The sequence below is a fragment of the Miscanthus floridulus genome, chromosome 7 (assembly GCF_019320115.1).
Source record: "Miscanthus floridulus cultivar M001 chromosome 7, ASM1932011v1, whole genome shotgun sequence".
NCBI lineage: Eukaryota > Viridiplantae > Streptophyta > Magnoliopsida > Poales > Poaceae > Miscanthus > Miscanthus floridulus.
Window position 1 is genome coordinate 15,499,182 of NC_089586.1, and position 12,895 is coordinate 15,512,076.

A 12,895-nucleotide genomic window follows, 5' to 3' on the forward strand; every position below is an offset into this window, starting at 1 on the left:
GACGATGCCTCTATCTGGCTCTGTGTAGAAGCGCTCTAGCTTGACTTTGTGACAAAGGCAATGTGATCATCAGTATCGTTGGTCAGCTCTATTGAGTGTGATATCTTGAATTCTTCAAAGGGAATGTGTATTTCCAGCGGCTCAATCCCAAGGATGTCCTGCAAACAACAAGGACGCGTGAGATAACACACATGGTGTATCATGCAAATCTAGTGCTGTCTAGGTTTTGTTAGGGAACATATATATGCCCTTACCTGGATTTGGGCTTGGCCATATTTAGTATCTATTTCCTTCAGCTCATCGATTATATCTGATATATCAGGTCTGTTTTTTCGGTTCATCTTGTGTGCATCTTAGGGCCAACTCCAGACATTTTGCCACTTGTTGGTAACCCAATGATGACTGTTCCATTGATTTAATCCACCGGTGATTCCACCTTCTAATTACCTGCCATGTTCACAATTAAAGTACTAAATAAAGACACACACATCCCACCACCACCACCACCACCAACCATAAAAAGTAAGAAAAAACCCAAAACAATTCTCATCTCTAGGAGGTTACCCAATCCCGCATTGGTGACACTTCATTACTTGGCCTCAAACTGTGACACAAGCATATCTCTATGATTCAAGGACATGCTAGCTCTGGCAGGACCATAGTTATCTACGTATTACCAATAGCTCATGAAATTCACAGGCACATATATATATTGGAAGATCTAATCATGCATGATTATGAAAAATGTACAAAGGTAATTAGACCGTTTGTCTTACTTTAGTAATATTGGGCTTTGTTCTACTTCCAGTCACCAGCTCTATAATTATTACACCCAAACTGTATATGTCTGACTTGCTAGTCGCTTGCCTCCTGAAATGTATTCTGGAGCCGTATATCCTCTGCACAATAGTACAACAGTTTGATGCACATGACATAATAAAGAGTTTATACATATGAAAGAATTTGGAACTTACGGTGTTATGAGACGTGTAGTTGTAGCATGTGAGTCACTTTCGGGTCTAGATAGACCAAAATCTGTAATTTTGGGCACCATGAGGTCATCTAGTAGTATATTGCCTGGTTTGAGATCCATGTGAATGATTTCCTTATCCTTGTGGAGATAATGCAGACCCCTGCAAATTCCGATAATTATTTGGTAGCGTGTTTGCCATTCGAGTCCCCTCAATTCATCTGAAGAATAAAAGATGAAAACATAGTATTTTAGAAGGTGGTAGTCATCAATAATTGATTTATGATTACTAAATGTTGGTGCAAATCTATACCACACACCAAAATACTCTTACAAAAATATTACACAAAGATAACCTCACGGTGAAGGCCGCAAAGTCTAGCCTAGCTATTTTCTGAAACCGGCCTAGTGTGTTTGCATAAGGAACCCACGAAAACCTACAAACGCCTCTAGGAAGGATACATGTTTACTTTTGGTCAACATTGCAGAACATAGTATTGTGCTTACTTTTAACTTAACTGTTATAGGAGTGTGTAATTAAGAAATACATATATATATACAGAGTCCTCATGTATATAAAATTATTTCTTGATACCTTATATTAGTATTTATATGTAGGTGAGAAATATTTTTGTTTATTTCTTTAGGATGGAAGAGGTAGATAATTTAGATACAAATTAAAATATGTTACTTTTTATTTTCTTTCATAATGGCATATATGGGTAATCTGAATGTAAATGTAAGTATTACTTTGCATTATCTTTCATAATAGCAATTGTGATAATTTAAAAGGTTATTAATGGGTTATTTTAAATTATATTTGATAATGGTAGAGATGAGTAATTTAGATATGAAGTTAGGGGTTATTTTGAATTATCTTTCATAATTGAAGGGTGGGGCAGTCTAGATGCAATTTTTCATAATGACAGAGGTGGGTAATTTATATACAAATTTAGGGGGATTGTTTTGAATTATCTTCATAATTGCATAATATGTAATTTAGATGCAAAATTAGGGTGGTTATTTTATGTATTTTTCATAATGTCAGATGTGAGTAATTATTTATAAAATAAAATAGATATAATGGTTATTATTGTGATGATGATTAGAGTCTACCAATTAAAGGCTATATGTTTTTTTATTATTGTAACAATTTTTTGGGATTTATCTTTTTTTCCTAACGTATTTAGTGAGAATTAACATAGAGCCTCTAACTAATAATAGTAAGATAATTTTTTCTATACAGTGAGGAAATTTGCAGGTCTGGTGGATAAAAAAAACTAAATTAGCAAATGGCTTTTTAAGTGATCACTACAATGTGGGTAATGTACCTGAAAGATGTTTGTCAAGGCTGCCATTTCTTATGTATTCAAAACAGAGCAACCTTTCTCGTATATCGGCCATTATAGTTGTTCCTCCAATGGTATCGCATGTTCTTTGGTAAAAGAACAGTAACCAAGAAATCGTACTATATTTGGGTGCTTAACCGAGATCAAGCTTATAACCTCCCGATGAAACATCTTGTCTTTAATTGTTCGGCTACTGTGAAGCCTCTTTACAGCAACAACCCCATTTCGAAGGATGACCTGTTTAAATCATCTTGTGAGCACAAACATAAGCATTATATCAAATTTTTATATGCGGTGAGGAAATTTGAAGGTCTGGTGGCATAAAAAAACTAAATTACCTTGTAAACAATTCCACATCCGCCGCTACCAATTTTTTTCTTCTCAGAGAAATTTTTCTGTGATGCTATGTAGAAGTGCAAAATCTAGAGGGCTGGTTCCCTCACTTTCATTAACTATGCGCTCTAGGATGTTGAGCTCCATGTATCTGTCATGTATTAAAAATAAAGAATGTGTTATGAATTTTAGACAAAGGAAAAATAGCTTTGATTATCGAATTGACCATAACTGCAATCAAGGGCAACATTTGTTCAGTGTAAAAGCAATTGCTGATTGATTTTTGACTGGTAATGATATGGTGCATCAGTGCATCACCGCATTTTCATATCTAACCAGTTGTGATGCATGGGGATAGCATTACAACAATTGATGGAAACTCAATATTAGTAGTTTACTACTATATTACTACATTAATACTGCAATTTTGATAGGATAACCCCCAATTTTCCTATTCATATAAGACATTTTTCTTGTGACAATTAAGGAAGTAATTTCTTATTTATTATTGAAGCAAAATAAATTATTTAGATTTTGAGCATTATAATAGAATACTAATTATCATATTCCTCAATTCAGGAGCTATGAAGTGCTAGCCTCTAGAGGGAGGAAGCCAGAGATAAGGATTAGATCAGCTTTCAAACGTGAACAAGGAATTTTTGCAGTTCATTTGAGATTTATGTGAGCACAACAAAGAAAACTTTAGAGATTACAGATAAAATAAATACATAATTAATGAATTACTCTAGTTTTTTTTTATGTATGACGTTGGCTAGCTCAAATTTGAACTAACCAATGTCATACATAGAGAAATTGAAGGGTGAAGCATATAACTTTTGTGAAATTCTGTACCTAACCGTGGCTGTCTCAAATCAAATCAGTAAAAATATCACACAATCCATTTGTAGTAATCAAAAGTCACACATGCGTACCTGGAATCTTCATGAACTCTCTTTGTGTACAGTCCCTGGGATGTTTGCACAACCTGCATTTCCATTTATGAAGGATAACTCTGTATGTAGGCGGCCCGCGGCTATCAACAAGTGTAAGTTGAGGATTTGTAAAAAAAAAAGTACCAGCAGCATAAGCAATAAGCCTGCGCTCATATATCGGTGCCTTTGACAGTGAAAGAAAAGGTTTCTGAAATAACAAGTTTATACTCTGAAAACAGTTGGTGCTAAAACAGTCACTTGATATACAGATCTAAACTGAAATTTTGCTCTCATTTTCATTCTCGTTATCAATCATACAAATGATATTCAGTTTCATTTTTCTAACTCGTGGTCCAAGTGGCTCACTGGTATATTATACATACTAATAAAGGAAACACTAGGGATGCATTTTTTCCCCAATATGGATCAACAGAAATTTCATTCGCATTAACTCACTGGTACGTAGAGATTATATATATGTTAAACCTATCATCTCATGACACACACGCACACAGAGAGAGAGGCCACTTTAAGTTAAAATAATCTAACAAGCCACGCTACAGAGGGGAGGGGGGGGGGGGGGGGGGGGGGGGGGGTTGGGTTGCAAACCGCTATTGAATTTCAGGAAGATTTTCATTATTTGCCACTAAAAATTTATCCAGCCAAAATTACCCATCGTAAAACATCTAATCCATTATATTAATCCTCACTAGAAATGCCAGTTATGTCCCCGTCTTCTTCCTCTCACTGCCCTCTTGCTGTCACACACTCACACATAGTGCCCACCTGGCTTCAAACCTTTTTTTTCGTGAACAAGGCTATGCGTCCGTTTTCCATTAAGAGGGACGAAGGGAATTAAAGCAACAGAAGCAGTGAACTGTTGGCTTGCGAGTAGCCCCGTAGGTTAAATGAAGATGGTTAAAGTATTAAAAAAAATGCACAAAGATATACCAGATTTGAGCTGGATAAAGGTGGTGTCTGCCTTTCCACTTGTGGGTTTCGTTGATTTTGCTGAGCGGACAAGGTCTTAATAGCAAACTGCAATTGTGGCTCAATTGGTCCCTTCATCATTTTGTAGTAGTCATTCTGCTCAAACAATACCATGATCAAACAACCGAAAGGGTGAAACAGCAGGATTTACTTTTGCTCCCTACAAATGTACTTGATCTCTAGTAGAACAAATCTTCGCAAAATAAAAGGGAAGGGGATAGCGGTACCTTGTTTGGAAATTTTCTAAACAAGATCTCCTCAAGCCGCTTTGCCAGTTCTGGCACCTTATTCCACCACTCAGCTGATGTCGTCGGTTTCTTTCCTATATGCTCGAATCTGCCGATTTAAGATTAAGAACAGTATAAAAAAGTTAGTCATATATATGTTCTATCTGAAAAAATCAATCACAAACCTAAACTTTAGGGTGCTTAGGAAGGTGATTCAACTAATTTCAAAATACAAAAGGAAGTCAATAACTTAAATATCCTTAAGAATAGTCAAAACCTCAGTCCCATACCTTCTACAGGGTTCACAAAATCAGCCACATGCACTAAAAAATGCTGGGGTACAGGGGTTTTGTACTAGAATTCAACTAGTGTGAAAATTTATGTGCAACTCCTCATGAGAAGGGAAGACAATAACATGAGTAGTACTTACTAAGTACAATATATCTATATTCAGTAACCTACATAAGTAGTACTAAGTGTAAAAACTCTGTTGTCGCCTTGGTCATCACGGAAATTAGGAAATAAGTATTGTGGAAAAAAATTGATAACGGGCACACTTCAAAAACCTTGGATTCCATTCCCAAAAAAAAAATTGATTCCCTGTTTAGCAGTCCAGACAGCCACAAGTGCCTAGGGCCTCGTTCACTTTGCAAAAAAAGTGAACCCGATGAATAGTACCACTTTCGTCTTATTTGGCAAATATTGTCCAATCGTGGACCAACTAGGCTCAAAAGATTCATCTCGTGATTTCCAACTAAACTGTGTAATTAGTTATTTTTTTTACCTACATTTAATACTCCATGCAAACGGCTAAAATTGATGTGATAGAGAGAGAGTGAAAAAACTTAGAATTTGAATGGCATCTAAACAAGGCCTAGATGGAAAAACATAGCAGAACTGGTCATTCGGTTAGGCCGTTTCCAATGGTTCCCACATAGCTAGTCTAGGAAGAATTCTATTGGCTGTTAAGAAGAGAGATTAAATAGCTAGCGACTTTCAAATAACTAGTGTAACACTATCTCCTACAAACAACTCTCTCACAGCTCAGATAACCCTGCACTAAAGTATTCATTTTTTATTATTTCTAAGTCTCGTGTAGAGAGCTACGTCCTTAGGGCGTCCTCAATGACCGGCTACATCACCAGCTCTTCGTCCGACGTGGAAGTATTAAACAATGAAAAAAGCATCTCTCTAGCAATGAGATAATCGGCAGGCTATTTCACTAGGACGGAGGAACTGTGAGAGCAGGATTTAGGGCAACGCTCTGCAGGTGGGGACGAAGGAAACAAGATAATAATTTTCTCACTCTCTCACTTTCAGCTAAGCTAGTGAAATCGATCGTATCACTGGGACGCCCTTAGTCTCCAATTCGCTGGAAATTCCCCACCAATCTCCTCCAATCCCTTCGGTTGGAGACTAACTGCGATCGGTGAAGTCAACACTGGAGAGTCCCAAATTAAAACTTTTTTTGAGACCGAAGGCTACAAATTAAAACTTACATCTTCTCGCGCATGGTGGTGCGCAGCCTCACGAACTCCACATCTGTCCCCGGGAAGCCGGCCGCGCCATCCACCGGCTGGTGGTGGTGCGGTTGCCCATTGGCGCCGCTGCCGGCACCGACGCCGCTGTCGACCTGGTCCAGCTTCCGCTTCCCCGACATCCTGGACAGGTGACGGAGACGATGGAACGAACGATTTGATCAGCCGTGCGGCGGCCGGCGACGGGGGCGAGGAGAAGCGGAACGTCGGTGATTTCTGATCTTGGGAAATGGGAATCGTCGAGGCTGCTGAGCGACCGAGGAAGCAGCGATGCTTCGTCAACGCGTTACGCGTACTAGGACGTGTTGTTAGATTGATCTCCTAACCGGCTTATTGGGCCTTGGTCACGCGCCCTGATGGGGGGCGCTCAATCCTACATGGTTGGTGGACCCCCGTCGCACTGCGCTATATAAAGAGATGGAGGCCGGCGGCTCAAAGCACGAGGTTCGCCGTGAGCCGCAAACCCCACCGACAAACCCTAATTCCGATCTCGAAGAGGGCGCGCAGCCAGCGACGGGAAGCCGCCACCGTCATCACCGTCATCCCATCGTCACTGCACTACATCACCGTCTCCACTGCGTCGCCTCTCTTCACCGACCGTCGCTGCCCGTGCGCAGCCTACATCGACTAACCTGATGGAGGCTACTGGATCCTCCACCCCTGCGGTCTCAGGTTCGGTACCCTTCCCTTTCTCTCCCTGTCTCTCTGTAGACCGTTCTACATGTCCTAGGATTTACCGTTTTACATGTTATACCGAATAGAACAGTTAAAGTCTAGATCTATGATCCTACAGTCTTTACAATGGTACCGGAGCCACGGTTTAGGTATAGATATGGCTAGGGTTTTGATCTAGAACGGATAAATCGATTAGAAAAGGAAAAGATGAAGAGATCCAGTGTGGATCTAGAAAGTAGAAGGGGCTTCGGCCGACAAAGGGTTCGGTTGAACCCTAAAAAACTCGATCCTTTCGGATCTGAGAAAAGCAGTGGGTTCGGATGAACCCTAACCCTAACTGGGTTAAAGGAAAATTGAGGGCTCGTTTTCATGACAAAACCGAACCCTAAAACCCAAAATCGATTCGGGAAAAGCAAAACAGTGGCCATCCCAAACCCCAACCCTAACTCTAATCATGAAAACGGATGAAATCCGAACAAAAGAATCAAAAGAAAGGGGAAGAAAGGTAAGCGGGTGGCCTACCCTCGCCGACCTCGCCGTTGCGCGGCACTACAGTCACGCCGGCGCGCGGGGAAGAAAAAGGCCGGCTCGGGGCACTCCTTGCCGGAACAAGCCACAGGGGCGCCGCGGCCAGGCCGCTCGACGGCGGCGCGCTCACCCACTGGGGAGAGCGCACGCCGGCGAGGGGGCCGGCAACGGCGTCAAGGCTCCACCGATTCGCCGCTCGGTGCTGCGTTGGCTGCGCTGAGGAAAGAGAGCGGTGAAGACAGAGAGTGGAGAAGGCCGAATGGCGCTAGGGTTCAAGGGCGCCGCGGCGGTCGCCGTTTTGATCCTCCGATGCACGCGCGCAGCCGTCGGATGGAGAGGAACGGCCGAGATGGACTGGGCCAAGTCACGGCCCAGGCGGGCGCGCGGGCGCGCGGGACATTGCCGGCCCAGGCCCAGGTTGCGGCCTGGGTGCGGCCTGTGCGCGCGAAAAGAAAAGGGCCGAGCCGTTTTCTGCGGTTTTGGGCCAAAACAGAGTGGATTGAGTCTGGTTTTTGCATTTTCTTTTTCCAGAAAATTGAAAAATGGAAATTGGCTCAAAAGAAATAGAAAAAGTAATTTTCCCTGTGGGTAAAATTCATCAAATTGAATATTTTTCCGCTGCGTATTTAAAGTAATTATGGACTTTTAATTAAATTCGAACCAACGGGAGAATTTGATTTTAAGAGCCAAGAGATTAAAAATGAGTTGATTATGATATTGTTATTTTCTGATCAACGTTGTTAATAGCAATATTATAATTTTAATGATTATGCATTATTTCTATTTCTGCCCAACGGTGATGTAGATTTAATGTATAAAATAATTGTATGTTTTAATTTTGACCAACGTTAAACTAAGGCATGCAATTATTGTTATTATTTCTGTTCTCACACTATTTGAATTGTGTTTTCAGGAGGATACAACTTGATGAGTTGTATCAAAGAGATCCCCACTCTAAAAGGTGATAACTATATTGAGTGGAAGAAAAAGATAGACCCGGCCTTTATCCTCGCTGAGGTGGACTGGGTTGTCACCACACCGTGTCCCAAAGAACCTGTGGCACCGGTGAGGGAGACTGATGAGACTGATGCTGCATGGCAGAATAGAGAGCGGGATTTTACTCCCGTAAAGATGTTCTATGACCTTGAGCATAGGAAATGGGTCACTGCCAACAAGAAGTGTTTGGCAGTGATAAAGAACACCATTGAGCCTGCTATTATGGGCTCAATTCCAGACTGTGACACGGTCACAGAGTACCTAGATAGAATAAAGAGTCAGTTCACTGGCTCTTCAAAGACATATGCAACCCAGCTGATCAAGCAGCTGGTTACAGAAAGATACTCTGGTGGCGGCAGTGGCATTAGAGAGCACATACTGAGAATGAGCAATCTGGCATCTAAGCTCAAACCAATGGATTTGGCACTCAAGGATGAGTTTCTTATTCATTTAATTTTTGCTTTCTTGCCCAAAGAATTTGACATCTTTGTTGTTAATTACAACATACAGCCTGAAAAATAGGATTTAGAAAAGCTCATAGCCATGTGTGTGCAGGAGGAGGAAAGAATAAAAGTTTCACAAGGTGGTTCAGTCAACTACCTAAAAGATAAGAAAAAGAACTATAATAACAGCTCTTCCTCCAAGTCATCTGGAAAAGGTCCCATGCAACAGTCTCAGAACCAGCAATTCCCAGTGGCTAAAGACCAGTGTCTCCACTGCAAGAAGACGGGACATTATAAAAAGAATTGTCCTGATTTCTTAAAGATGATTATGAAGAATAAAGGTGAGAACATTATTACGTTCGTAAATGAATCCTTGTATGTAAAGTTTTCAAAATCTACTTGGTGGATTGATTCAGGTATAACTATTCATGTTGCTAATTCATTACAGGGATTCCGTTCGATGAGAACTTTGCAAAGAAGCGAAAGTTTCATTAAAGTCGCAAATGGAGTACAAGCAGATGTTGAGGTCGTTGGAGATCTTCCTCTAGAGCTTCCAGATGGCTTCATACTTTTTCTTAGAGATGTTCTTTATGTACCTTCTTTACAAAGAAACCTTATTAGTGTATCAAAGTTGGACCATGATGGTTATGATTGCCATTTTGGAAATGGCAAATGTCAGATATTGTTTAATAATAAATATGTTGGTCTTGCCTTCCGACAAGACGAGCTTTATTTGTTATCACTTCGAGAAAATGTGAATTCCGTATGTGATGTGAATGAAAATGTATCCTCATCGAACAATGGAAACAGAAAACAAAAGAGAGCTCACGATGCGTTGTCGAAATTATGGCACTGTCGTTTAGGCCATATTTCGAGGGGGAGAATAGAAAGACTAGTTAAGAATGATATTCTTCCTCCATTAGAGCTCTCAGAGTTAGAACAATGTAGAGATTGCATAAAAGGAAAGTATATAAAGAAAATTAAGAAAGATGCCAAACGAAGCACAGGAATCCTACAGATTATTCACACAGACATATGTGGTCCTTTTTCTGTGAAAAGTGTGAATGGTTATGATTCATTCATAACATTCACAGACAATTACTCTCGGTTTGGCTACATTTATCCAATTAAAGAAAGAACAGAAGCATTGGATAAATTTAAAATATTTAAAGCAGAAGTTGAAAATCAGCATGATTTAAAGATTAAGATAGTCAGGTCTGACCGTGGAGGAGAGTACTACGGTCGGCATACCCTATATGGACAAGTTCCTGGACCTTTTGCAAGGTTCTTACAGGAGAATGGTATAGTCGTCCAGTATTCAACACCGGACGAACCTCAGCAGAATGGAGTAGCTGAAAGGCGTAACCGTACCCTGATGGATATGGTGCATAGTATGATAAGTTACTCCACTTTACCCACGAGTCTATGGATGGAGGCATTAAAAACCGCCATTCATATTCTTAATAGAGTACCAAGTAAGTCGGTGCCCAAAACACCGTATGAGTTGTGGACAGGAAGAGTACCCTCACTTAACCACTTGCGTGTGTGGGGGAGCCCTGCTGAGGCTAAAGTTTTTAACCCAAACATTGGGAAGCTAGATCCCAAAACAGTAAGTTGTCATTTCATTGGCTACCCAGAAAAGTCAAAAGGTTTTCGTTTCTACTATCCTAACAGACATACAAAGTTTGTGGAAACGAGACACGCTGTCTTCCTAGAGGATGAAATGATTAGGGGGAGCATGGTAGCTCGAGAAATTGACCTTGAAGAGAAACGGGTGTATGCACTCACTCCGATCATTCATGAGCCATTTTTCTCACTACCTGCTGTTGCTGCACCAACAGTACAAGACACTGTGGTGCCAGCACCTGTTGTTATCCCGCCTGTGGCAACAATAAATGATGATGAGGAACCTGTGCCTCAGGATCCTATAGAACCTATTGCCACACATGAGGGGGAGCAACAACAGCTTCAAACAGAAAATATGCCAATTGAGGAGGCCCCTAGAAGGTCTCAAAGAGTTAGAAAATCAGCTATTCCTACTGATTATGAAGTGTACAATACTGAAGAATTTCAAATGGAGGATGATCCCACCTCATTTAAAGAAGCCATGAAAAGTGATCATTCATCAAAGTGGCTTGAGGCCATGGAAGATGAGATGAGATCAATGAATGCAAATAAAGTTTGGGATTTAGAGATAATTCCTAAAGGAGCCAAAACAGTAGGCTGTAAATGGGTCTATAAAACAAAACTTGACTCTCAAGGAAATATAGAGAGATATAAAGCCCGACTTGTGGCAAAAGGCTTTACACAAAGAGAAGGGATTGATTACAATGAGACCTTTTCTTCAGTCTCATGTAAGGATTCCTTCAGAATCATAATGGCATTAGTGGCACATTACGATTTGGAATTACATCAGATGGATGTAAAGACGGCATTTCTCAACGGAGACTTAGAGAAAAATGTTTACATGGCACAACAGAAAGGTTTTGTCATGGAAGGAAAAGAACGTTTGGGATGCCGCCTAAAGAAATCTATTTATGGATTAAAACAAGCTTCAAGACAGTGGTACTTGAAGTTTGATCAGACAATAAAGAATTTTGGGTTTAAAGATAATGTTGAGGACAATTGTGTCTATGTAAAGTTTAAGAATGAGAAGTTTATCTTTCTTGTCCTGTATGTGGATGACATCTTACTTGCTAGTAGTGATGTCAGTCTACTACTGGAGACAAAGAAGTTTTTGTCCTCAAAATTTGATATGAAAGATCTTGGTGAAGCTTCGTTCGTTCTAGGGATCGAGATTCACCGAGATAGAAGTAAAGAGGTATTAGGACTGTCACAAAAGGCATACATAGAAAAAGTCTTAAAAAAATTCAGTATGCACAAATGTAGTCCCTCACCTGCTCCTATAGTCAAGGGCGACAGATATGGGGATTTTCAATGCCCCAGGAACCAATATGAGATCGATCAAATGAAAGTGGTTCTATATGCTTCAGCTGTCGGAAGCTTGCAATATACTCAAGTGTGTACGCGCCCTGACTTGGCATTTGTTATCGGGTTACTTGGCAGATTCCAGAGCAATCCTGGAATAGAACACTGAAAATTGGTAAAGAAAGTCTTACGTTATTTGCAAGAAACGAAAGGCCTCATGATGACGTATAGAAGATCTGATTCACTCCATATAGTAGGATATTCAGATTCTGATTATGCGGGAGATAATAGAAAATCCACGTCTGGATATGTGTTTACTCTCGCAGGGGGAGCTATTTCATGGAAAAGCTCAAAGCAAACCGTCACTACATCGTCCACAATGTATGCCGAGTTTGTAGCGTGTTATGAGGCAACGGGGCAGGTGAACTGGCTAAAGAAGTTCATACCCGGTTTGAAGGTGGTTGACAACATCAATAGACCACTGAAGTTATACTACGATAATAATCCAGCAGTACAGTATGCTCACAACAATAGGTCAAGTGGTGCTGCCAAACACATTGACATAAAGTATTATGTTGTGAATGATAAAGTCCGGGATCAAATGATAAGTCTTGAGCATATAAGTACTGAAAAGATGCTCGTGGATCCGCTTACAAAAGGCTTACCACCCAACGTGTTCAGAGAACATGTAGCCGGCATGGGTTTAAGGGAAAGCCTATGATTCCTGGACTATAAAGGGCCCAAAAGTTAAAGTAACTATTTCAAATCAGAGACGTGCATTGTAGCTGTTAAATCTATCGGCGATTGACCGTGGCGATGAGACATGCTCTATGCATCATCTGTGAAGAAATGAGTAAGGATAAAAGGATTGAAGTTTTAAAGTTTAAAGATAAAAGTAATAGTGAGATCAAGGGGAAGAATGTTAGATTGATCTCCTAACCAATAAGCCCAACGACTTATTGGGCCTTGGTCACGCGCCCTGATCG

The 12,895-nt window shown here is 40.6% G+C and overlaps 1 long non-coding RNA gene across 1 annotated transcript; it reads right to left on the minus strand.

Annotated features, from left to right (window-relative positions):
• Nucleotides 1–907: 907 nt before the first annotated feature.
• LOC136462663 (uncharacterized) lies at nucleotides 908–2,707 on the minus strand. The gene is made up of 3 exons (XR_010760785.1): nucleotides 2,658–2,707; nucleotides 2,302–2,556; nucleotides 908–1,191 (listed from the first exon to the last, which is right to left on the minus strand). It is a non-coding gene; the product is annotated as an uncharacterized lncRNA (long non-coding RNA).
• Nucleotides 2,708–12,895: the final 10,188 nt, after the last annotated feature.